The sequence below is a fragment of the Theropithecus gelada genome, chromosome 15 (genome assembly GCF_003255815.1).
Source record: "Theropithecus gelada isolate Dixy chromosome 15, Tgel_1.0, whole genome shotgun sequence".
NCBI lineage: Eukaryota > Metazoa > Chordata > Mammalia > Primates > Cercopithecidae > Theropithecus > Theropithecus gelada.
This window is the reverse complement of record NC_037683.1, coordinates 57,673,018-57,700,733: the sequence shown is the minus strand read 5'-3', so window position 1 is coordinate 57,700,733 and position 27,716 is coordinate 57,673,018.

Below are 27,716 nucleotides of genomic sequence, written 5' to 3'. Positions count from 1 at the left end.
TCTTTTTAAATGTTTTGACTGACTGGTGTGTGTCCAGGACAAAATGGTTTTTGCGGGGGGTGTGTGTGTGTGTGTGTGTGTGTGTGGCAGGAGGAGGGGAGTGGGGAGGCATGTATAAGAGGCACAAATTAGAGATAAAGTCAAAAAGTAGATAATATGTCTTTCACTTTCCTCAGGCAAAAATTGTTTTTCTATTTGGTCTTAGTTCGGCTTAGTGTTAACTGCCAGCTCTAAGTCATGCCTTCCTTTGGAACACATTTTCAATCAGAATGTATGCTAGAACATCCTGTTAGACTGTTCTGATTTTATGGACTAATGTCTTTTGTCTTTCTGTCTTCAGTAGTTTCTGGGCTTATAGACTTGTGGACATGTGAAAACTGTTATATACAAAACCACAGATGCCTGTATCTATGTGTTCAGTTTTTATTCCTGCATACAACTGTACAATAAATATAATCTTTGTTCTTTAGAAAACAACAACAATTGTTCTTTTGCAGGTTGATCTTTGAGCCTCACATTTTGATAGAATAGTAGAGTTGTTGTAATGACTTCCAAGATGATTTGTGTAACAGTTTGCTTTTACAGATCAGAGAATTTGGGATGATAGCAAGTGAATGATTTGTCAAAGATCCCACTGCTTTAGTAGTGACAAGACCCCTATGAAATACTAGGTGTAGAATTTCATGGCCCATTCCGTTTTTCTGCTGTACCACACACAGCCTCATAACATTTCAATAACCATCTTCAGAAATGAGCCTTATGTCACCCTTTCCCTGCCAGTCCCCACATGATATCGTAGCGTGAAGGTTTCCTGAGTTTGGTAGTCTGAAACAATCCCTCTTCTTCCTCCATGATGCAGTGGAAAGAGCATGGAATTGGACTATTTCACTCAGCTGTATTTATTGAATGCCTTCTCTATGCCAAGAATATGACCAGGACCTAGGAATACAAAAGTGGGTGAAGGACGTCATCCTGGCTTTTACAGTTTATTTGGTCTTGAGTCTTGCAACTTATCACCTGTTTTGTTTTGCCTCTCTGATACCCCATTCTCTGATCTTTACAATAAGGGTAAATTCAATTTTTTAAAGTCCTGAGAATTAATTAAGGTATAAAAATGTAAATCTTCTGGCACATTTCTGACAAACAGCAGGGATTCACTCAATAAATATTAATATCTTCCCTCTAACTTCTAAGGATTATTGTGAAAATCAAATAAGATAATGGATATAAGATTGCTTTGTGAATTGGAAACATGTGTTATAGTGACAGATGAAGTTGGAGTTTTAGAGGGTCTACAACTTTCCTCACCTTTCAAGTTCAATTCTAATGAGAAGAGGCAGACACCTCAGGATCAAAGTAGCAATTTAATTACTGATGAAAGCTGGTTTAGAAGGTGATTTTGATGTGCTTTCCAATCCTTTACTTTAGAGTGCAGCTTCCCTGCTCAGGCATAGGCATACTGGAATAGCTACAAGTTTTACCCACTGGAACAGGTAATTTATTGCAAGGCAGAGAGCAAAGAGAATAAGTGTTTCCTGCAGGGAAGTGGAGAAGCTGTGAAGGGGTAGAGCTACCCATGGCCAATTCTGTGTTCAAACTCACCTATCAGGTAAATTGCTTGACCTCATGTGGAAGAGAAACTGCAAATGCTAATTTTTGAAAACTTCTCTGCATGGAAAGGAAATAGAAGGCCAAAAAAATGTATGTTTCTCCAACAGATACATACATATTCCTCTGAAAAAACCGAAAATCAGCCTCCCTCCTCCAACTTCTCATTCTTTTTTTTTTTTTTTAACTTTTATTTTAAATTCAGGGGTACATGTGCAGGTTTGTTACATAGGAAAACTTGTGTTAATGGAGATTTGTTGTACGGATAATTTCATCACCCACGTATAAGGCCTAGCACCCATTAGTTATTTTTCCTGATCCTCTCACTCCTCCCACCCTCCACCCTCTGATAATCCTCAGTGTGTGTTGTTCCCCTCTGTGCGTCCATGTGTTCTCATCATTTAGCTGCCAGTTATAAGTGAGAACATGTGATATTTGGTTTTCTGTTCTTGTATTAGTTTGCTAAGGAACCTTCAGCTCCAATAATGTCCCTGCAAAGGACATGATCTCATTCTTTTTAATGGCTGCATAGTATTCCCCTGTGTGCATTTACCATATTTTCTTTATTGAGTCTATCATTGATGGATATTTAGGGTGATTCCATGTCTTTGCTATTGTGAATACTGCTACAATTAACATACTTGTGCATGAATCTTCATAAGAGAACAATTTTATTCCTTTGGGTATATACCCAGTAGTGGGATTGCTGGGTTGAATGGTACTTCTGTCTTTAGGTCTTTGAAGAATCACCACACTGTCTTCCACAATGGTTGAACTAATTTACATTCTGACCAACAATGTGTAAGTGTTCTTTTTTTTTCTCCTCAACCTTGTCAGAATGTTATTTTTTGACTTTTTAATAGTACCCACTCTGATTGGTGTGAGATGGTGTATCTCATTGTGGTTTTGATTTGCATTTCTCTCAGTGATGTTGAGCTTTTTTCATATGATTGTTGGCTGCATGCATGTCTTCTTCTGAAAAGTGTCTGTTTATGTCCTTTGCCCACTTTTTAATGGTGTTATTTTTTTTTTCTAGTAACTTTTTTTTAAGTTCCATGCTGGATATTAGACCATTGGATGCATAGTTTGCAAAAATTCTGTAGATTGTCTGTTTACTCTGTTGATAATTTCTTTTGCGGTGCAGAACCTCTTTAATTGGATCCCATTTGTCTTTTTTTTTTTTTTTTTTTTTTGAGACAGAGTCTCGCTCTGGCTGGCATGCAGTGGCACGATCTTGGCTCACTGCAACCTCCGTCTCCCTTGTTCAAGGAATTCTACTGCCTCAGCCTCCTGAGTAGGTAGTACTACAGGTGCACGCCCAGCTAATTTTTGTAGAAACGGGGTTTCATCATGTTGGCTAGGATGATCTTCATCTCTTGACCTTGTGATCCACCCACTTCAACCTCCCAAAGTGCTGGGATTACAGATGTGAGCCACTACGCCCGGGCCCCATTTGTCAATTTTTGCTTTTGTCGCAATTGCTTTCAGCATCTTTGTCATGAAATCTTCGCTTGTGCTTGTGCTCTGAATGGTATTGCCTAGGTCATCTTCCAGGGTTTTTATAGTTTTGGGTTTTACATTTAAGTCTTTAATTCGCCTTGAGTTAACTTGTATATGTGGTGTAAGGAAGGGGTCCAGTTTTAATCTTCAGCATTTGGCTAGCCAGTTATCCCAGCACCATTTATTGAATAAGGAATCCTTTCCCCATTGCTGGTTTTTGTCAGGTTTCTCAAAGCTCAGATAGTTATGGGTGTTCAATCTTATATTTTTGGTTCTCTATTCTGCTTCATTGGCCTATGTGTCTGTTTTTTTTTTTGTATCAATGCCATGCTGTTTTGGTTACTGTAGTCCTGTAGTATAGTTTGAAGTTGGGTAGCATGATGCCTTTAGCTTTGTTCTTTATGCTTAGGATTGACTATTCTGGCTCCTTTTTTTGTTCCATGTGAATTTTAAAATAGTTTTTTTTTTCCTAGTTCTGTGAAGAATCTCAAAGGTAGTTTTATAAACATAGCATTGAAACTATAAATTGCTTTGGACAGTATGGCCATTTTAATGATATTGATTCTTCCTATCCATGAGCATGGAATGTTTTTACATTTGTTTGTGTCATCTCTGATTTCTTTGAGCAGTGGTTTGTAATTCTTCTTGTAGAGATCTTTCACCTCCCTAGTTAGCTATATTCCTAGGTATTTTATTCTTTTTGCAGCAATTGTTAATGGGAGTTTTATCCTGATTTGGCTCTTGGCTTGACTGTTGTTGGTGTATAGGACTGCTAGGGACTTTTGCACATTGATTTTGTATCCTGAGACATTGCTGAAGTTGTTTATCAGCTTAAGATGCTTTTGGGCTAGGACTATAGGGTTTTCTACATATGGGATCATGTCGTCTGCAAACAGGGATAGTTTCACTTCTTGTCTTCCTGTTTGTATGCCTTTTATTTCTTTTGCTTGCTTGATTGCCCTGGCCAGAACTTACAATAGCATTAGAACAGGAGTGGTGAAGAGAGCAGCCTTGTCTTGTGCCAGTGTTCAAGGGGAATGCTTCCAGCTTTTGCCCATTCAATATGATGTTGGCTATGCATTTGTTGTAGATAGCTCTTATTATTTTGAAGTATGATCATTCAATACCTAGTTTATTGAACGTTTTTTAACACGAATGGATGTTGAATTTTATTGAAAGCCTTTTCTGTATCGATTGAGATAATCATGTGGTTTTTCTCTTTAGTTCTGTTTATGTGATAAATCACATTAATTGATTTGCATATGTTGAACCAACCTTGCATGTCTGGGATGAAGCCTACTTGATCATGGTGGATAAAGATTTTGATGTGGTGCTGGACTTGGTTTGCCAGTATTTTGTTGAGGATTTTTGTGTCTATGTTCATCTAGGATATTGGCCTACAGTTTTCTTTTCTTTGGTTGTATCTGTGCCAGGTTTTTGTATCAAGATGATGCTGGCCTCATAGAATAAGTTAGGGAGAAGTCCTTTCTCCTCAATTTTTTGTAATATTTTCAGTAAGAATGGTATCAGCTTTTATTTGTACATCTGATAAAATTCAGCTGTGAATCTGTCTGGTCCTGGGTTTTTTTTTTTTTTTCAGAGTTCATTACTGGTCTATTCAGGGATTCAGTTTCTTCCTAGTTTAGTCTTAGGAGGGTGTATATGTCCAGTAATTTATCCATTTCTTTTAGATTTTCTAGTTTATATGCATACAGACATTTATAATATTCTCTGATGGTTGTTTGTATTTCTGTGGCATCAGTAGCAATATCCCTCTTGTTTTTTCTGATTGTATTTTTCTGAATCTTCTCTCTTTTCTTCTTTATTAGTATAGGTAGCAGTCTATCTATCTTATTAATTTTTTCAAAAAACTAGCTCCTGGATTCATTGATCTTTTAAGTGGGGCGTGTGTGTGTGTGTGTGTGTGTGTGTGTGTGTGTGTGTGTGTGTGAATTTCCTTTAGTTCAGCTCTGATTTGGGTTATTTCTTGTCTTCTGCTAACTTTGGAATTTGTTTGTTCTTGGTTCTCTAGTTCTTTTGGTTATAGTGTTAGGTTAATTTGAGATCTTTCTAACTTTTTGATGTGGGTATTTAGTGCCATAAATTTCCCTCTTAACACTGCCTGTATTAGTCCATTTTCATGTTTCTGAGAAAAACATACCTAAGACTGGGTAATTTGTAAAGAAAAAGAGGTTTAAGTGACTCACGGTTCATGTGGCTGGGGAGGCTTCACAATCATGGTGAATGGTGAAAAGCATGCCTTATATGGTGGCGGACAAGAGAGAATGAGAACCAAGTGAAAGGGGTTTCCCCTTGTAAAACCTTCAGATCTTGTGAGACCTATTCACTACCATGAGAATGGTATGGGAGAACTGCCCCTATGATTCAATTATCTCCACCAGTTCCCTCTCACAACACATGGAAATTATAGGAGCTGCATTTCAAGATGAGATTTGGGTGTGGACACAGTCAAACCATATGATTCTTCCCCTGACTCCTCCCAAATCTCATGTCCTCACATTTCAAAACCAATCATGCCTTCCTAAAGGTCTCCCAAAGTCTTAACTCATTTCAGCATTAACTCAAAAGTTCACTGTCCAAAGCCTCATCTGAGACAAGACAAGTCCCTTCTGCCTATGAGCCTTTAAAATCAAAAGGAAGTTAGTTGCTTCCTAGATACAATTGGAGTACAGGCATTGGGTAAATACAATCATTCCAAATGGGAGAAATTGGCCAAAACTAAGGGGCTACAGACCCTATACAATTCCAAAATCCAGCAGGGTAATCAAATCTTAAAGCTCCAAAATAATCTTCTTTGACCCCATGTCTCATATTCAGGTCACACTCATGTAAGAGGTGGGTTCCCATGGTCTTGAGCAGGTCTGCCCCTGTGGCTTTGCAGGGTACAGCCCCTCTCCTGGCTGCTTTCACAGGCTGGTGTTGAGTGTTCATGGCTTTTCTGGGTGCCAGCACAAGCTGTCAGTGGATTTATCATTCTGGGGTCTGGAGGACGGTGGCCCTCTTCTCACAACTTCACTAGGCAGTGCCCCAGTGGGAACTCTGTGTCGGGCTTCAACTGAACATTTCCATTCTGCACTGCCCTAGCAGAGGTTCTCCATGAGACCCTGCCCCTACAGCAAACTCCTGCCTGGACATCTAGGCATTTCCATACATCCTCTGAAATCAAGGCAAAGGTTCCCAAACCTCAGTTGTTGACTTCTGTGCACCTGCATGTGCAGCACCACATGAAAACTGCCAAGGCTTGGGGCTTGCACCCTCTGAAGCCATGGCCTGAGCTGTACTTTGGTCCATTTTAGTCATGGCTAGAGCATCTCAGATGCAGGGCACCAAGCCCCTAGGCTGCACACATCAGGAGCGAGGGCCTGGCCCTGGCCCAAGAAACCATTTTTCCTCTTAGGCCTCCAGGCCCGTGATAGGAGGAACTGCAGTGAAGGTCTCTGACATGCCCTGGAGACATTTTTCCCATTGTCTTGGTGATTAACATTTGGCTCCTCAATACTTGCATGAGTAATAAGTTACTGGCTTGAATTTCTCCTCAGAAGATTTTTTTTTCCTTTCTGTCACATTGTCAGGCTGCAATTTTTTTGGACCTTTATGTTCTGCTTCTCCTTTAAACTTGAGTTCCAATTCCAAACCATATCTTTGTGAATGAATAAAACTGAATGCTTTTAATAATACCCAAGTCACCTCTTGAACGTTTTACTGCTTAGAAATTTCTTCCACCAGATGGCCTAAATCATCTCTCTCAAGTTCAAAGTTCTATAAATATCTAGGGCAGGGGAAAAATGCTGCAAGTCCCTTTGCTGAAGCATAGCAAGATTCACCTTTGCTCCAGTTCCCAAGTTTTGAATCTCCATCTGAGACTACCTCAACTTGGACTTCATTGTCCAAATCAGCATTTTGGTGAAAACCATTCAACAAGCCTCAAATTCCAAACATTCCCACATTCTGTAATTCAAGATGAGATTTGGTTGGGCACACAGCCAAATGCTATCACTGCTTTATCTGTGTTCCAGAGATTCTGATATATTTTATCTTTGTTCTCATTAGTTTGAAAGAACTTACTGTTTTCTGTCTTAATTTCATTATTTACCCAAAAGTTATTCAGGAAAAATTATATTAAAATGTTCACTCTAATCACTTTTGGGTATGATTTCAGGTGATTATTATTGTCATTTTTTTGTACATTTTAGAATTTGTTAATAATGTGTTTTTTAAAAACTCAACCCCTTCTCCCCCTGCCAAAAAAAACCCCAAAACTAAAAATGGCCTCAAACAATAGCCTAATCTAACCTAGCCAAAAGTTTCTTCTTCTGTAATTCTGACAAAGTTTTCTAATGTCTTCTTTTCAGTTACATTCAGTATGAGTGATCCCACAGACTCACTTCATGCCCCGAACATTAATGGAAGGGCAAATTACAAATATTATATGTGACCCTAAAACGCCATCTTTTCCATTATTTGTGAATAATGATAAGCCCTGGAGGTAAGGTGTACAGTTCTAATATCTTTTCCTTCATCAGTGTCTTTTCACATGTTTAAAAGCCATCTGTAGTTACAGTTCTGTCAAATGTATGTTCATAGTCTTTGCCTATGTTTTCTATTTTTTGACATTATTGTTGTCAACATGTAAAAGCTTTTTGTATATTAGAAAAAATTAGTTTATTTTCTGTAATGTGAATTACAAATATCTTCTCACTTTTTGATTTTGTTGATAGTCTTGATAGAACATTTTTGGAAATAGAGACTTTATTTTTAAAATTAGGATCAATTTATTTATCTTTTCTTTGAACTTCTTTGTTTTTTATACTGAGAAAGGCCTCCATTCCCAGGTTATAAAAGTTTTTCTGCATGTTTTCTTCTGAGCTATTATGGTTTTATTTTTACATTTAAATGTTTATATTTTAGAATGTTTACTGGTGTAAAGGATGAGGTGTGAGAAATTATTTTCCCCAGATGACTCTCCAGCCTGATAATACCATTTATGGAATAATCCGTGATTGCCTCATCTTTATAATATTCTAAGTTTCTACATGCATTTGCATTTGTTTCTTGGCTTCTAATTTGTGTCAAGATCCTATTTATTTTTTCAGAGAGCACCATATTTTAAAATTAGGTTACATATCATGTATTTTAAAATATGATTAGTAAAATGCCATCTCTTTGTTTCCAGAATATAGCATAAAAGTGAACTCAGAAGCTGGTGGTCTGTTGGAAAGATCACACATAGATTTATCATTTTTTATTACAATAACTTCAGCAGTTTCTTTTTTTAAATCAGTATCGTAGCTTTTGCTGTCTTGGAAGGGTGCCTCTTGAAATGACATTTAGGCAGGCCTATGATTCAATTGATGTCTCAACTATTAGCAATCTAGGATGCAATTGTATTTCAAGAAGGAATAATCTGGGACTGGCAACTTCACTGTGAAAAACTGGTTATCATAGGCAAGCAGGGTAGCACAAGGTGTTTAGGAAAAACATATATCCCTGTTCTTTATGTTTTGCTGAGACATCTTCCCGGTATCTCTTTGGACTGAGAAATACTGCCGTTTTCTCAAATAGAAAAGCCTAGTGATTGTGCCATCTTAGACATTTGGAATGAGATGCCAGCTTTGTGTGTGTGGGTGTATTGTGCCAGGTACTCAAAATAGATTATTTCAAATACTAGAGGGGCTCGAAAAATCTATTCGACAAGATAAATAATTAACATTTCTGATTCCTTTTACTGAATTCAAGAAATAACTCCAATCTAATTTGTGATATAACAATATTTTTGGTCCATTACTAATTTTTAGCACTGTTTATGTAGCTTTTCAAAGAGTGCCATGACTACGGCTAGGAAAACTAACTCTGAAAAGTAAGCATCTAGAGTATGTATATGCTTTCTGCCTTTAGTTCATATGATTCACCCTGACTTAATTTATCTTTGAGAATTTATTCCAAGGAAATAATGCAAACTATAGAAAAAAATGTATATGTGCAATTTTTATTGCCACACTACTTAAGAATTAACTAAATTGAAAACAACTGAAATGCTCCCATTTAGGAGAATAGTTATATAACATAGTATTTACAAGTATGGGACATTTGTCTTAAAATAATGTTTACAAGGAGGTTTTATGGTGTGGGATTAGACTGTTGATAAAAAGTTAGGTATTCAAAACTAAGACTATCGAGGGTAGTCTCAGCTATTAACATTACATTGTGTTGTAAAAATGTTAGAAGGGGTTCTCTGAGAGCTTTGAGTAGCTGCTTATGGGTAGCTGCTTATGGGTAGCTGCTTATTGGGCTTCTCTAATCTTTGTGGCTTTTATAAATTTTTTACAAAGTATGCAAAAATGCAATTGCTTTTAAAATATGTTTACAACACTTTCTCTTCACTTTAATTTGGCATTTCTAATATTATCCATTAATTTTCTTTAATATAGCTTTTTACTGAGGTACAAGTTAAATACAAAAAATATAAATAAGTAAAAATTATTAAGATTTTTTTATGGATAAACATCTATGTAACTACCATTCCAATTAATATAACATTTCCATCACCCTATAATTCTATCTTATGCCTCATTCCAATCAACACTCCTATATGTAACTAACCACGGTTTTAACTTAATTTCTGTACAATTCATGATTGATCATATATGCATATTTGAAGTTTATATAAATTGAAAAATGTAATATGTATTCTTTTGTTATCTTGCTTTTCATTAAACATTATGTTTTAAAAAGCTGTCTTTATTGTTGCATGCAATAACAGCTTTTTCATTTTAATTGTTGTGCATGCTCTATATTAATAAACACTACATATTATTAGTAGATCAAAATGCTTTCTCAAAGTGGCTGTACCAATTTCTATTTTCATCAGCAACGTATAAGAGTTCTAGTAGGTCCACTTCCTTGAGTTCTACTTGTTCCACTTTTATCACATATTTGGCATTGTTGGCTATTTTAAGTTTAGCCATTCTATATAAGAGATACAATGGATTAGGAGAAACAGCAGTTGAGAAGTTGTATCCAAGGCATCTCATCTACTTAATATTTTCTCTTAGATCACTGCTGCTAATTTTCTTTACTATATCTTCTTCAATTTGAGTAAGTCCTATTAATTTCTTTACTTTTATAGATTATGTTTTTTTAAGATCCTCCAATGAATTTTTTATGTCATGCATTGTAGTTTTCAGTTCCATAATTTCTATTTGCTCTTTAAGAATATTTATTGCTCTCCTGAAATACGCCATGGCCTCATTCATTATATATGTCTTTTCCTGTAAACATACTTATAATAGTTTTTTTTAAAGCCTTTGATTACTAATTTTCATAACTGTGTCATCTCTGTGTTTGCTTTTATTGACTTTTTTCTCTTGATTATAGGTAATATCTGGGCTATTCTTCATTTTCTTAATATACTAGTCTTGATACTATGTACAAATGAATGCAGAGATTAAAGTATGAATTTTGTTCTGTTTATTTTTCAGAGAGTACAAAACCTCTTTTCTGTTGAGTGGTTAGGATCACTCATATTTCTTTTAGAGTTAAATTGATTTGGAGCTGAGGTGTAATTTCAATTACATTTACTTCACTTATGATTAGCCCAAATCCCAAATTCCTGCCTCCACCTTCACATAGTTGCCTTTCTTCTGTTTGTGTGAATCTATCTCTTTATGTCTCCTGTTTTCCTGTAAGGATTTCAGTCATATTGGATTAGAGGCCCACCTTTCTCCAGCATTACCTGATCTCAATTAATTACATCGGTCATGACCTTATTTCCAAATAAGGTAACGTTTCGAGGTACTGTGGGGTTAGTTCTCCAACATCTGTTTTGAGGGGACACAATTCAACATAACAATGAGTTAATGTTTATTTAGATTTACCTATATGGTTAATATTTATGTTGATTTTTATTTTTTCTTACATCTTCTAACTTCTACCTGGGATCATTGTCTTCTGATTGGAGTATACCTTTAAATCTGGATATGCTGGTTGAAAACTCTCATTTTTGTCCAAAATTGTTTGTATTTCATTTACATTCTTGGATACTATTATTTCTGTGTATAGAATACAAACTTGTGAGAAATGTCTTTTAGAATACTGATGATATCATTCAACTGCCTCCTGGTCTCCATTGTTGTAATTGAGAAATTAACTATTAATTGGAAACTCTTTGGATGACTTTATTTTTTCTGGCTTCTTTTAAGACTATGTCTTTATTTCTTTCTCCTGCCTGATCTTCTTTGCACCTTATACAAAAATTAATTCAAGATGGATTAAAGACTTAAATCTTAGACCTAAATCCATAAAAGCCCTAGAAGAAAACGTAGGCAATACCATTCAGGACATAGGCATGGGCAAGGACTTCATGTCTAAAACACCAAAAGCAATGACAACAAAAGCCAAAATTGACAAATGGGATCTAGTTAAACTAGAAAACTTCTGCACAGTAAAATAAACTACCTTAAGAGTGAACAGGCAACCTACAGAATGGGAGAAAATTTTTACCATCTACTCATCTGACAAAGGGCTAATATCCAGAATCTACAAAGAACTCAAACAGATTTACAAGACAAAATCAAACAACCCCATCAAAAAGTGGGCGAAGGAGATGAGCAGACACTTCTCAAGAGAAGACATTTATGCAGCCAACAGACACATGAAAAAATGCTCATCATCACTGGTCATCAGAGAAATGCACATCAAAACCACAATGAGATCCCATCTCACATGAGTTAGAATGGTGATCATTAGAAAGTCAGGAAACAACAGGTGCTGGAAAGGATGTGGAGACATAGGAACACTTCTACAGTGTCGGTGGGACTGTAAACTAATTCAACCATTCTGGAAGACAGTGTGGTGATTCCTCAAGGATCTAGAACTAGAAATACCATTTGAACCAGCCATCCCATTACTGGGTATATACCCAAAGGATTATAAATCATGCTTCTATGAAGACACATGCACACGTATGTTTATTGCAGCACTATTCACAACAGCAAAGACTTGGAACCAACCCAGATGCCCATCAATGATAGACTGGATTAAGAAAATGTGGCACATATACACAATGGAATACCATGCAACCATAAAAAAGGATGAGTTCATGTCCTTTGTAGGGACATGGATGAAGTTGGAAACCATCATTCTGAGCAAACTATTGCAAGAACAGGAAAACAAACACCGCATCTTCTCACTCATTGGTGGGAATTGAACAATGAGAACACTTGGACACAAGGAGGGGAATATCACACACTGGGGCCTGTCATGGGGTGGGGGGAGGAGGAAGGGATAGCATTAGGAGATATACCTAATGTAAATGACAAGTGAATGGGTGCAGCACACCAACATGGCACATGTATACATGTGTAACAAAGCTGCACATTGTGCACATGTACCCTAAAATTTAAAGTGTGTTAAAAAAAATTTACTAAAAAAAAGGCTGTGCCTTTGACTATGGTTTTTGGCAGTCTTTCTTTGATGTTCCTGGATATGAATTTTTAGTGTATATATGTAGATATGTATTAATTGTTTATTCATTCATCTGTGTGTTTCAGATCCTTTGGGATCCTTGAATCTGTAGACTGCTGCTTTTCATGAGTGGCATATTTATGAGGAAATTCTCTAAAAGCCAAAACAGTGAGAAATTTGGGGATGTGGGGGATATAGTTGGGAGATAATTTTCCTTGGGTCTCTCATGTTTCTATTTCTGCACATATATAACAGGTTTTGTTTCAAACTATCTTGGAATACAGATTTGAAAAATAGTATCTATCTAGGTGGAAGGCAGATTTGTTTGCTATGCAAAATAATAAATGTAATGTTCCCCTTTGATGCAAAAGTGGGGTAGTTTTGTTAGCAACCTCCTTATGAGATGAGATTTCCTGAACTCATGGTTCCTCAGCTGTGACATAAAACCTACTATATGTGCAACATCTACCAGAGCTCACCTTTGAATCATCTTTTGGGACTTGGGGTCAAAGAGAAGTTATGTAAACAGGAAGGTCATGCTGCCGGCAGTGTGGTAAGAGTCCTTTGTGACCCAGAAGTTTATGTCTTCTTTCAACATCTAGGCAACTGTGGAAGGATAACTTCTTTGGTTATTAAAAAGGATAAAATCTCAGACCCTTCATAGTTCCTTAAAATAATGTCTTTTTTAACTGAATGTGGTGGCTCAGGCCTGTAATCCCAGCACTTTGGGAGGCCGAGGCGAGTCATCACCTGAGTTCAGGAGTTCGAGACCAGCCTGGCCAATATGGTGAAATCCTGTCTGTACTAAAAACATAAAAATTAGCCAGGCATGGTGGTGGATGTCTGTAATTCCAGCTACTTGGGAGGCTGAGGCAGGATAATTGCTTGAACCCAGGAAGTGGAGGTTGCAGTGAGGCAACAAGGTGCCACTGCACTCCAGCTTGAGTGACAGAGTGAGACTCCGTCTCAAAAATATAAATAAATAATAATGTCTTTTTATTGGCAGCTTTATAAAACACCATTTTTCAGTATTTAGATTATGTCTTGGTATGCCTTGATATTCTGCTTTTTTTTGATGTTCAGTGGAATTATAATTCTATCAAATATGAAAAATTTCATCTAATTATTTCCTCAAATATTTTTCTCCTCCCGCATTCTGTTCTCCAGTAATACTTTTGTTGGATCATTTAATATTGTCCTAAAAGTTGATTATACTACTTGTTTTTAAAGTTCCTGTTTTCTTTTTGTATGTCATTTTGAATAGTTTCAATTGTCATGTCTTCAATTTCAATGATCTTTACTTTCGCAGTGTCTAACTTGATGTAATCTTTTCTGGAGCGTTTTTTTTTTATTTAGACAATTTTTTCCTCATTTTTAGAAATTTCAATTGGGTCGTTTTATCTCTTCAATTTCTTTCTTCTTTATGTTTACTTTTTTTCTTCATATCTTTGAAGGCATGGGCAGTCCCTGACTATGATGGTTCAACTTATGATTTTTCAACTTCACAATCACATGAAAGTGTTATGAATTCAGTAGTACCTCCTTAAATTACATGAATTACATGAGATACTCAACACTTTATTGTAATATTTGCTTCGTGGTAGGTTATTGTGCCCAACTGTAGGCTAATGTGAGTGTTCTGAGCATGTTTCTGGTAGCCTAGGCCAAACAATGTTTGGTAGCTCAGATGTATTAAATGCATTTTGACTTATACATTCAAATTACAAAGGGTTTATTTGGGATGTAACCCCATCATAAGTTAAGGTACATTTGTGTTTACAGTATTTGCAAAACCTTTTTTAAGGTTTTTGTCTGCTAATTCCAGCATCTCTTGTTTTCGAGTCTCTTTCTATCATTGATTTTTCTCCAGGTTATTGGTCACATATTTCTGCCTCCTTGCATACCTGATAATTTGTATTGGAAGCCAGCCAATGTGAATTTTATGTTGTTCAGTGCTGGATTTGAATGTGTTAATTTAAAGAGTTGGTATTTTTTCTGGCAGTCAGTTAAGATACTTGTAGATCAGTTTGATACTTTTGAGGTTTCCTTTTATGCTTTATTAACCTGAGTGTTGAGCAAGCTTTATTGTAGGACTAATTTAGTCCCCTCTTTCTCACTAAGTAATGACTCACTTCTGAGTAACTCTACCAAATGCCTCAAGTATTGTAAGACTCTTCATTCTGGCTGGTGGGTATGTTAACTATGCTAGGCAAATGAGATCCCAAAATATCTTGTTTGTTTTTATGTAGGGATAGCAAAAGTTTTACGATTAAAATAGAAGGGCTGATGTTTTTGACTATGTGCTGATCCTTGAATTTTAAAAATTGTTTGTAGGTAATATTTGAAGGCTAGGATAATAGTAGTTTTCTGCAAAGGAAATTTCACATTCTTCTGCTAGGAACCTTGGGGTATTGGCATTCTGAGACCAAGTTCAATGTTTGAGGTTCCATGGATCATCAGATTTAGAAATATGGATTATTTATATCTGATTTACCTTTGATTTAGTTTTACCTTTTGAAATCCAGGCTTGTTATTTGTGTATAAAGGTGATTTTTAGACTGTCTGACTTCACTGGGCTTTGGCTTTTATCTCCAATTTTTATGAAGCTACCAAAAACGGAATTTTAGATTTGTAGTTTTTCTTGATTGGCAAAGAATAGAGACACTTGAATCCTAGTATCTTCATTCAGGTATTTCTGGTGCAACAGCTGCTGGTACAGTGTGTAGAACCACTACCATAAGCCTTTTGTCACTTAATACATTTAAAAACAGACTTATTTTTTAAGAGCAGTTTTAGGCTCTCAGCAAAACAGAGAGAAAATATGGAGAATTCCCATATGCCCACCCATACAACTCCTCTATTCTCAGCATCTTGTACAAGTGTGCTACATTTGTCACAGTGAATAAACACATTGACACATCATCATCACCCAAAGTTGATCGTTTACATTTAGGATTCACTCTTAGTGTTGTTCGTTCTGAGTTTTGATAAACATGTAATCACATGTATCCACTATTAAAGTATATGGAAAGTTTCATTGACTTAAAAATCCTCTGTGCTCGACCTATTCATCTCTCCCTCCCCTCTAACTCCTCGAAACCACTTAAGTTCTCTAGAGGGACAGAACTAATAGGATATATAGAAGTTTATTAAGGAATTCACATGATTACAAGGTCTCACAATAGGCCATCTGCAAGCTGGGGAGAAGGAAGCCAGTTTGAGTTCCAAAACTGAAGGACTTGGAGTTCAATGTTTGAGGGCAGGAAGCATCCAGCGTGGGAGAAAAATGTAGGCTGGGAGGCTAAGCCAGTCTACCCTTTTCATGTTTTTCTGCCTGCTTTATATCCTGGCCACATTAGCAGCTGATTAGATGGTACCCACCCGGATTAAGGGTGGGTTTGCTTTTCCTAGTCCACTGACTCAATTGTTAATCTACTTTGGTAACACTCTCACAGAAACAGCCAGGATTAATACTTTGCATCCTTCAGTCCAATCAAGTTGACGCTCAGTATTAACCATCACAGCTGGCTTCATAAAATGAGCCTTAAAGTATTTCATCCTCTTCAAAGAGATTGAGAAGGAATGGTATTAACTCTTCTTTAAATATGTGGTGGATTTGACAGTTATCATATTGCTGCCTATCGCTCATTTCAATTCTGTTTATTTTTGCTTTATATATATATATATATAACATATATATAAAACATATATATGTTCCCATGTTGAGTCCCTATATATTTACAAGTGTTATATCCTCTTGATGAATTTACCCCCTTTATCATGACCTCTTGTAACCTTTTGTCTCGTGAAATGTTTTGACCCAGTCTATTTTGTCTTACACAAATTTAGCCTCCCCTGCTCTCTTTCATTTGTATGAGATATCTCTTTCCATCGTTTTATTTTCAGCCTATGTGTCTTTTTACAGGTAAAGTGAGTCTCTTGTTGGCAACAGATAGTTGTGCCTTCTTTTAAAAATTCATTTAGCTACTCTATGTCTTTTGATTGGATAATTTAATCTATTTATATTTAAAATGATTAATTAGAATCTACTATTGCCACTACAACTGTTTTCTTACCATTTTACAATTTCTTTGTTTCTTTCTATCTTCTCTGGTGATTTGATAATTTTTTATGAGTATGCTTTTATTCCTGTTTTACGTATCCACTAGAGTATTTTTGTTGTTATTATAAGGTTTACATAAGACATTTTATAATTATAACAGTTTATTGTAAGCTAGTCACAATTTAACTTTAATGAAATACAAAAGCTCTACCCTTTTACTTCTCCTGCCTTTCACGTTTTATGTTAGTGATACCATAATTTACATCATTTTATAGTTTGCATTCATAAAGAAATTATTGCAGCTATAGTTTTTAAAAACAGTTCTCTTTTTTATCTCTCATATCTCCTATTTTCTTTTTTGTCACTCGGACATTTGTCATACATGAACCCATTTCACTCTTTTTGTTCCCTCTTTTGGAGGAAGTCTTAGGATTCTGTGCCTTTTCTTGATCCCACAAAACCAGGCCAGGTGCTGAGAGCCTCTCATTTATTTTCCATGGTGCAATCCCAAAGTGTTGAAGGTTAAGCACTTATCCAGTCCAGCAGAGTTGAGTCAGCTGTCTGTGTGTGCTCAAGCATGTCATGCACTGTTTCACATGCTGTCTGTGAAGACATACACAAAGTATTGACTATGGGAGAGAAGGGGAGGATGTGACTGGAACCAGAGATATACTTAGGCTTGCTGGGGGAGACCTCAGGTGACATGTTCTATGAGGACTGTGGGCAAGTGTCTTGGTAGAGGTCACAATTAGTTAATAAAAAACTCAGGCCTTTGTTAAGATCCACACTCTGATTGTTTTGAGTCTTTGTCCCCTTTCCTGCTACTAATTGTCCCAGAGTATTCAGTCATTCTGATCTCTTCAGACTTCTGAGTGGGTCAAGCAAGAAGTGGATCTTTTGGGTACTGTTCCTCATGGTTGGGGAAGGCAAGTGAGTCCTCACCATGCTCTCACTTTCTTCTGTGGGAAAAATGGGCCAATGAATTCTGATATAATTTGCCTGTGTCCCCACCCAAATCTCATCTTGAATTATAACTCCCACAATTCCCACGTGTTGTAGGAGGAACCCAGTGGAGGGTGATTAAATTATGAGGGCAGGTCTTTCCTGCACTGTTCTTGTGATAATGAATGAGTCTTACGAGATCTGATGGTTTTAAAAACAAGAGTTTGCCTTCACAAGCTCTCTTTGCCTGCTGCCATCCATGTAAGATGTGACTAGCTCCTCTTTGCCTTCTACCATGATTGTGAGGCTTCCCGAGCCATGTAGAACTATAAGTCCAATTAAACCTCTTTCTTTTGTAAATTGCTCAGTCTCGGGTATGTGTTTAACAGCAGCATGAATACAGACCAATACAGTTAATTGGTACTGGTAGAGTGGGCTGCTGCTGAAAAGATACCAGAAAATATGGAAGTGACTTTGGAACTGGGTAACAGGCAGAGACTGGAACATTTGGAAGGATAAGAAGAGGCAGGAACATGTGGGGAAGTTTGGAACTCCGTAGAGACTTGTTGAATGGCTTTGAACAAAACACTGGTAATGATATGGACAATGAAATCCAGGCTGAGGTGGTCTCAGATGGAGGTGAGAAACTTGTTGGGAACCGGAGCAGGGTGATTCTTGTTATGTTTTAGCAAAAAGCCTGGTGGCACTTTGCCCCTGCCCTAAAGATTTGTGGAACTTTGAACTTGAGAGATGTTTTAGGGTATCTGATGGAATAAATTTCTAAGCAGCAAAGCATTCAAGAGGTGACTCAAGTGCTGTTAAAAGCATTCAGTTTTATAAGGGAAGTAGAGCATAAATGTTCAGAAAATTTGCAGCCTGACAATGCAGTAGAAAAGAAAATCCCATTTTTCTGAGGAGAAATTCAAGCCAACTGCAGAAATTTGCATAAATAATGAGTAATGTTAATCCACAAGATAATGGGGAAAATGTCTCCAGAGCCTGTTAGAAACTTCACAGCATGGCCAGGCGCGGTGGCTCAAGCCTGTAATCCCAGCACTTTGGGAGGCCGAGACGGGTGGATCACGAGGTCAGGAGATCGAGATCATCCTGGCTAACACAGTGAAACCCTGTCTCTACTAAAAAATACAAAAAAACTAGCCGGGTGAGGTGGCGGTCGCCTGTAGTCCCAACTACTCGGGAGGCTGAGGCAAGAGAATGGCGTAAACCGGGGAGGCGGAGCTTGCAGTGAGCCGAGATTGCGCCACTGCACTCCAGCCTGGGTGACGGAGCGAGACTCTGTCTCAAAAAAAAAAAAAAAAAGAAAAGAAACTTCACAGCAGTTCCACCCATCACAGTCCTGGAAGCAGGCGGGGCGCAGTGGCTCATGCTTGTAATCCCAGCACTTTGGGAGGCCGAGGCGGGCGGATCACAAGGTCAGGAGATCGAGACCACGGTGAAACCCCGTCTCTACTAAAAATACAAAAAACTAGCCGGGCGAGGTGGCGGGCGCCTGTAGTCCCAGCTACTCAGGAGGCTGAGGCAGGAGAATGGCNCAAAAAAAAAAAAAAAAAAAAAAAAACAAAACAAACACAGTCCCGGAAGCCTAAGAGGAAAAAATAGTTTCATGGGCCAGGCCCAGGGTCCTTATGCTATGTGCAGTCTAGGGACTTTGTGACCTTTGTCCCAGCCACTCCAGCTGTGACTAAAAGGGGCCAAGGTATAGCTCAAGTTGTGGCTTCAGAGGGTGCAACCCCAGTCCTTGGCAGCTTCCACGTGTTGTTGAGCCTGCAGGTACACAGAAGAAAGAATTGAGGTTTGGGAACCTCCACCTAGATTTCAGAGGACGTATGGAAACACCTGGATGTCCAGGCAGAAGTTTGTTACAGGAGTGGGGCTCTCATGGAGAACCTCTGCTAGGGCAGTGCAGAATGGAAATATGCTGTGGGAGTTCCCACCCAGAGTCCCCCCTGGGGCACCACCTAGTGGACATGTGAAGAGGGCCACATCCTCAAGACCCCACAATGGTAGATCCACTGGCAGCTTGCACCATGCACCTGGAAAAGGTCCAGATACTCAATGCCAGCCCATGAAAGCTGCCAGGAGGGGAACTATACCCTGTAAAACCATAGGGGCAAAGCTGTCTAAGACCATGGGAACCCACCTGTTGCATCAGTATGACCTGGATGTGAGACACAGAGTGAAAGGAGATCACTTTGAAGCTTTAGTATTTGATTGCCAACTGGATTTTGGTCTTGCATGGGGCCTGCAACCTCTTCATTTTGGCCAATTTCTCCCATTTGGAATGGCTGTATTGACCCAAAGCCTGTATCTCCATTGTATTTAGGAAGTAACTAACTTGCTTTTGATTTTATAGCCTCATAGGCAGAACGGACTTGTCTTGGATGAGACTTTGGACTTTGGACTGTGGACTTTTGAGTTAATGGTGAAATGAGTTAAGACTTTGGGGGACTGTTGGGAAGACATGATTGGTTTTGAAATGTGAGGACATGATATTCTGGAGGGGCCAGGGGCTCAATGATATGGTTTGGCTGTGTCCCACCCAAATTTCTTCTTGAATTGTAACTCCCACAATTCCCACATGTCATGGGAGAAACCTAGTGGGAGGTGATTGAATTATGGGGGCAAGTATTTTCTGTGCTGGTCTTGTGATAGTGAATGAGTCTCATGAGATCTGATGGCTTTAAAAATAAGAAATCAAGTTTTCTGTCTGCCTGCTGCCATCCATGTAAGATGCGATTTGCTTCTCCTTGCCTTCTGCTATGATTGTGAGGCTTCCTCAGCCACCTAGAACTATAAGTCCAATTAAACCTCTTACTTTTATACATTGCGCAGTCTCAGGTATGTCTTTATCATACCTGATAAATGGATTAATACAAGTGTGAAAATGGATTAATACAAGTTCTTTCTTGGCACTGAGCTGTGATGCCTGGGGGAAGGAGTAATGCAAGCAAACTGAAACTGTTCTTCTTACTCTATTAAATGTATTTATTCTTGAAAATTTGCCTTAACAGGGTGCTGGGATATCTCTCTAGACGTCTAGGCTCCCACAAAGATACTGCCATCTGTGGATTGTTGTCAATATTGATGTTTTTAAATGGGGAAGAAGACAGCAGACTCCTACTCTGCTATTCTGTTGATGTCACTCTGGATTCCCCAATGTTTACTTCTCTGAGAAAGTCTTCATTTCTTCTTTACATTTGAAGACTTTTTTTTTTTGAGAATACAGAATTCTAAGTTTGTTGATTTTTTCTCTCAATAATTTAAACATTTCACTCCAGTCTCCCCTGGCTTGCATGTTTTCAAAGAAGAAGTTGGGTGTAATTCTTATCTTTGTTACCTTACAGGTAAATTATTTATTTCTTCAGGATTCTTTTAATATTTTTATTTATCTTTTGAGTTTCCAAAGTCTGAATATGATATGAGTGGATGTAGTTTTTTTGTGTTATTTATCTTGCTTAGTTTTTTTTTTTTTTTTTTTTCTCTCGAGTTCTTGGATCTGTGGTTTGTAGTTTGATGCCATATTGGGGAATATGCTCATTTATTAGTGCTTCAAATATTGCTTCTTTTACTTTCACTGTTTCTTATCTTTCTGGCATTCCCATAACATGTAAGTTATATCTTTTGTAGTTGTTGCACACTTCTTTGATAGTCTGTTCCATTTCTTTTAAGACTCTTTTCTCTTTGTTTCATAGTTTTGGAAGTTTTTATCTATGTATTTCCAAGCTAAATTCAGATACTCTTTCCTCAGTTATATCTTCTACTAATAAGCCTATCAAAGGTATTTTTCATTTCTGTTACAATGGTATTTTTTGTACACTCTAGCATTTTTAATATTCGTTTTTAGAATTCTCATCTCTCTACTTACGTTATCTATTAGGTTTTGTATGTTGTCTACTTCCACTAGATTTCTTTGCTTGTTAATCATACTTCTTTTAAATTCATGATGTGATAATTCTAACATCACTACTGTATTTGTGTCTGGTTCTCATGTTGCTCTGTCTCTTCAAACTGTGTTTTTGCATTTTGGTATGCCTTGTAATTTTTCTTTGAAAGGTGGACATGATGTACTGGATACAAGGAACTGCAGTCAATAGGCCTTTAGTGATGTGGTAGTAAAGTGTGAGGTAGGGGAATTGCTCTGCAGTCCTATGATTAGGTTTCAGATTTTTATAGAGTCTGTGCTAATGGGCTGTGAACTTCACAAATGCTTCTCAGTTTGTTCTTTTTTCACCTCATTAGATGGTACAGGATGGCTATAGGGGACTGGAGTGGGGGTACATCTCTGCCTTCACAGGAAAAGCTAGAACAGTTGCAGTTGAGTATTTTTCTTCTTTCAGGTGAATCAGGCTCTGATAAAAACCTAATAGGTTGGGCTCTAGTAAAATAATTTTTTTGAAGGCAGGCTTTGTTAACAAGAACAGCTTGCTATGGTGCATTTAAAAATGATTTCTTTCCTCCTCCTCTTGTAGGAAGCCAAAGTAGATTTTTCTCTGATCTTCATTGTGAGAACCTGGTAGAGGTCTTGGAGGTAGAACTCACATAAGTGTTAGGGTCGTCCTATAAATGGGTCCATCTGGAGTTTTCATCTCTCATACTTGTCTATTCTGAGCCTCCAGCAGTTTGTGAACTACAGTTCAGCTTTTCCTGCATTGGTACTGGTTCCTATGAAGGTGGGTTTCTGCTCTGGTAAGTTGTGATTCTCTGTATTCATCAATTTGTTTCTCCAATTTTGGGGGAAATGGTGTGACCTGTGACTTCACTTTTCTAATACACCTAAGAAGAATTTTTGATTTTTCAATTTGTTCTGAATTTCTTTTCTTGTTAGGATGGAATGCTGACTTCTACATTCCTGACATGCCAGATAAGAAACTGGAGGCCTTACTAGTATTTTTTAATCTATTCATATTTTCCAGAGAAGACTCTTCCAATGTCCAGCATGGAGACTAAAAGCCTGGATCCCAATATTTTGGGATCTGAGTGATGAAAAAGGACTGAAGGATCCTGGAATACAGTATACATTTTTCACTTAACTGCCCTGCTTTCTTATCAAGTGGAATTGCATCTTCCTGTACAGAGAGCCCTTTGAGTTGCCATTTCCAGATCAGATATCAGTGTTTGCCATGATATGTGGGTAGAGGTAGTTAACTTTCTGAATACAGCAAGACTGTTCTGTCTTTTAAACAGATATTAAACCAGGTTTTCTTACTTTAGTCACTATTTCTTTACTTCAGTGTCTATAGGTTCTTGATGCCCCCAATACTTGATTGGTGATTTTCCAGTGTGAATCAGGTTGATTATTGATTTTGCCCTCCAACACTTGCTTAGCACTCTGTTTCCTTAGTTCTTTCTCAACCGTCTGCTTTTTAGCTTCTAACACTTTGTTTCTATTGTCTCCTTTCCTATTCTCCCCAAGTCCTCTGGGTTTATATCTTAAAAGTCCCTTTATTGTCATTTTAATGGGGTTTAGGAAAGTAGTGAAAGTTGATGTTCATTTTTAATCATTTGTCTTTACTTGGAAGGTAATTTCAAATTATGTCTTAATAATTTAACCATTATAATCAATATTTTAAATGTCATGTAGGAATATTCCAGGAATAATTATATACTAAGAACTGGTAGAAGCTAAGATGATTAAGAAGAGTAATGAGTATAATTTTATGTGGACATGATATACCTTGTTTTAAAGATTATCTACATTTGGATTGCCCAGCAGAAATGTTTTTGTTAATTTAATGTTGCCATTATCAGGACAAATGTATCATCATTCAGATATCTCCTTAAACATTGTCTATTGAAATAAATCTTTCGTTTGTTCATCAAACATGTATTGATTTCCTACTATAAGCCAAATATTGTTTAAGGATTAGGGGCTAAAAATAGAGTATATCACATCTAAAATATATTAAAGACTTCTAAATGTACAATTATAATATAATGAACTAAGCGAAAATAAGATTTTTCTTCATTCCCCCAGGTGGTAGATTCTTGCTGTTACTAAATTCTTAATCTTCATTATACATTTCACATCCTGTGCATACTGCTCCTTTATTTCCTTATGTTGCCTGTTAGATACCACCCTGATTAGATTCCTTCACTCCCAAGATAATATTTTTAAAAGTCTTTCCATTGGATATACTTTACTGAAGATTTGATATCCAAGAGAGGGATTAACATGCAATGCAACACAGCAGAGCATACAACTCAAATTTATGTTAGATATACTTTTTGTTAAATGCCCCTTTGCCATTTCAAACAATGTTAACTTCTCACTGATTGGTTCACCTTATCAGTCCCTGGACTTCAATTTTACTGTGAGACTCTTCTTTCAGTTTCTCTTTAGTTCTTCAATAATTATCTGGGTTTCTTATGTAGAACAATTCAATTTTGTTCAATAAATTCTGGGCCCATGTTTGTGTATTAGCCAGGGTAGACTGATATCATTGGTATAATAAAATAAACATTTAATATTTATAGTTTGCTGTGGGTTCAGAGAGGCTTTGCTTCATGCGGTCATTCAGGGTGCAAGAACAAAGGCACAAAAGTACTCGAAGGGTAGCCCAGGAAATTATTGGACAAAGCCTGAAAGTGTCATTTATCACATCCTCTTACATTTCGCTGTACAGAACTCATTCATATATCCCCACTTAACTGCAAGAGAGGTGAAATGAAATACTCTTTGATGAACATATAGAATTCTTTCTGCCACACTTAAAAAAAATACTAGGTTTATGTGTAAAATAAAAGTCTGATCTGAATTATACTTTATTTTGCTGGAATTTTAGTAAACTTATTTTTCTTGTACATGAGTTTTTCATCTTATCCAGGCCTTCCTGTCTGAGATGATAATCCCAACCCTTAAAGGAGAAGAGGCTCCTATTAATTGCGTTTTTTGGTTTCATTTTCTGTTTATTTTAGTGACATGTACAAACCTGTTTATTGCATCTATACTTAGCCAAGTTCATACAATATGCATATATAATTTAGTATTTAAACAATTTTTACTATAATATTTGAGGAATTTTCTTCTTATGGGTTGATCTTATCTACTGTACTCTAACATGATACTAGATGCTTTTAATTCTGATTTTAACCGTTAGGCTCAATGTTAGGTCAACGTCTCTAGAGCCTGTTGACTGTAGCAGAAAATCTGTCCCTACATTTTGTGAAACCCTACTTTCCTTCATTGTCCCCTTAGGATTCCCTACTCATCTTTTCCAGCTTGTCAGCTACTTTCTTTATTTTTATTTCATTTCAGTTTCCAAGTTATTCCCTTTAGCTACCTTGACTTCTCACTGTTTTTTTTTGTTTGTTTGTTTTTTGTTTTTTTTTTAAACTTTGATTGCTCTCCATGTTTCTATAATCAGCTGGGTGGTTGTTTATTACTGCTTATACATTTAGTCCCTTAAAGTGAAAAAAGTTAATGAGTACTTCAGTTCCTTCTGTTTGCTCCCCATTCCCTGACCTTCCCGTTAATTTTAGTCTCCCAGTGTGTTGTACACATTATAGTTGTATTTTGTACAACTTTACTTTTCAGCATTTTAATATGTGAAACAGTCTGACTTTGAATTCACCTTTTGTCTTTTGTAATGTGACAGTCTTTATCAAGAATGTTTGGAATCAGCCAATGCTATTCCTTAATTTATATAATAAATTAAGGATGTGTAAACTAAGTTCAGGAAGGGTTTTCTATAACTGTAGTATGGTTTGGGGAGATTATAATTCAAATAATCTAGAAAAAATAATAAAATATTTTGTTCAAATTTGGATTATTTTATATAAAATATTTTTCAAATGCAACAATTTTAATAAATAGATTAGTTTAGAGGCTAGCTACTAGTCCGTTGCTATTTCTGATGAGATAGTCTCTTTTTTGGCTAATGGGTTAATATAATGGGTGAGCTTTTTAAAGTTACCAATGCAATAAAATGATCCAAACTTTTGCTTTTGAGGTAGGAGGGAATATGTTTAAAAAACAAATATTTTTGGTGGCAATTATCATTGTATAATGAATACTCTCTTTGAAGGATATGGATGGAGAACTGTTTCTTGCTTAGTAAATTTGTAGAGTAGTTAACACTTTTGTGTTCTAGAAAGGAATAAGTATTTAAGCTTTCCTGTGTCCAGTGTTCTAGGAACTGCCCCTCCCACCCAATTCAGGGATGGGTGATGAGCACATTACCAAGCTATGGCTAGTTAGTTTGGCCATTTTGGTTGGTTTAGAGATAAATGTATGATCCAGGCGTGGCCTGTTAGAGCTACTATGATGCCTGAAATTTTCAGAGAAAATTACTTCCCCTCTCATGCCCCCAACTCCCTCTAGAGTTGTGGCAGGGACCATATAAGTTGGGGCGCTTATATGGGACCATATAAGACACAGGATGTTCTTGCTACCATCCCCCAGTGATCCTCTTTCTAAGGACAAAACAGGGGAAAGTGTGGGAGGGGTGTGAGGGATAAAAGGCTACCTATTAGGTACAGTGTACACTGCTCAGGTGATGGGTATACTAAAATCTCAGAAATCACCGCTAAAGGATGTATGCATGTAATGAAAAACTACCTGTTCCACAAAAACTATTGAAACAAAACAAATAAACAAAGAGAATGAGGAAAGCAGCTCCAAAAGAGAGAAATAGAAAGAAAATTTCTTGATGGCATTTTTGAAGCCCTGTATCTAGTTGTGTCTGAAGTTAGTCACCTATTGTATTTCTCAGAAAAGTAATTTATTAAGTTACATTGTAATTTCAGCAAGTTTTGCTTGGGTTTCTTTCACATACTAATAAAAGTGCCCCAACTAAACCAGGAGACTACCTAGATTATATATATTAATATGTATCTACAGATATAGTTATCTATATCTATGTCTATATAGATATCTATGTACATCTATGTCTAGATCTATATATAATGTCATAAAATAAAAATATTCATTTAAGAGGGTAAGAAAGGGCCATTCCTATATTGCTCACCATTCTATCTCTATCATATATCATGGTGACTTCACGTAGACATATATCATATTACTCCCCAATGTGATCTTGAGGTCTCTGTCTACAGAGTTGCTATAACCTCTAGCCCTGCCCTGACAAGGCTCTAGGGGATGTGGTTGTGGGTTTTTACAATGTGTCTTTCATGGGATTCTCCTTTATCTTAGCCAACAGCCTAATGCCTAAGTGTCTAACCCATGACCCCATGCCCCTCTCATAGTAAACTGTTTATGAGGGCAAATATGGCAATTTGTAGGGGTAAACTGGCAAATGGCCTTTTGGCTCTTGTCTGAGCTGTGTCCAGTTTATTCCTGACAAAACAGCTACTATCTAGGAGAGCCTTGATTAGGAGGCAAGCTAGGTCTGGGTGTGCCAGTCTGAGGAGACATGGAGGAGGTAACACAATAAAAACACATGAAATATTAATAACACAAGTGATTCATTACTCGCAGATCCACGAGAGAAGAGGGGTACTGATGAAGGTAATGGGAATGTTCCTGAAGAAATAAGCTCAGCCAGCAGGTTGGGAGTCACAGAGAGATGAATCTACGGGCTGAGGCATTTATTGGGGTCTAGGACATTACCTAACTAGGTTTCCTGTGGGGAGTGCTAATTTAGTTGGTGAGGTTAGAGTAAGCAGGTACAAGTTTCATGGAACTATGCTGTGACTGATAGTGGTCACTGAAGCATATCTGCACAGTTTATGCATGTTTTGGGGCTCAGTAGGGGAAGTTAAGTAGGTTGTATCTGTATGTTCTATAGGATGATGGTCACTAGGAGATGGTTGGATAAGGTAGATACCCAGATAAAACATATTGAGAAGATGGGTGGAGATGGAGAACTAGAAACTGTGTCAAGGGTGAATAAACCCTGTTTCTGGTATAAGCAAGTTAAACCAAGATCCAGAATGAATGCCAAGACAGGATATAATTTTAAGAATTTACTATAACATGTTTAATAAATATTCATGAATGAACGAATAATCTAACTAGTTCAATTTATTGGGTACCTGTTTTGTGCAAAGTCCTACACACAGCTTCGCACTCTCTGCTAAGCCTATCTTAGGAGAGAGTAACATAATAAAAAGAATAAGAGACTTTGTCCTCTAGTTGATG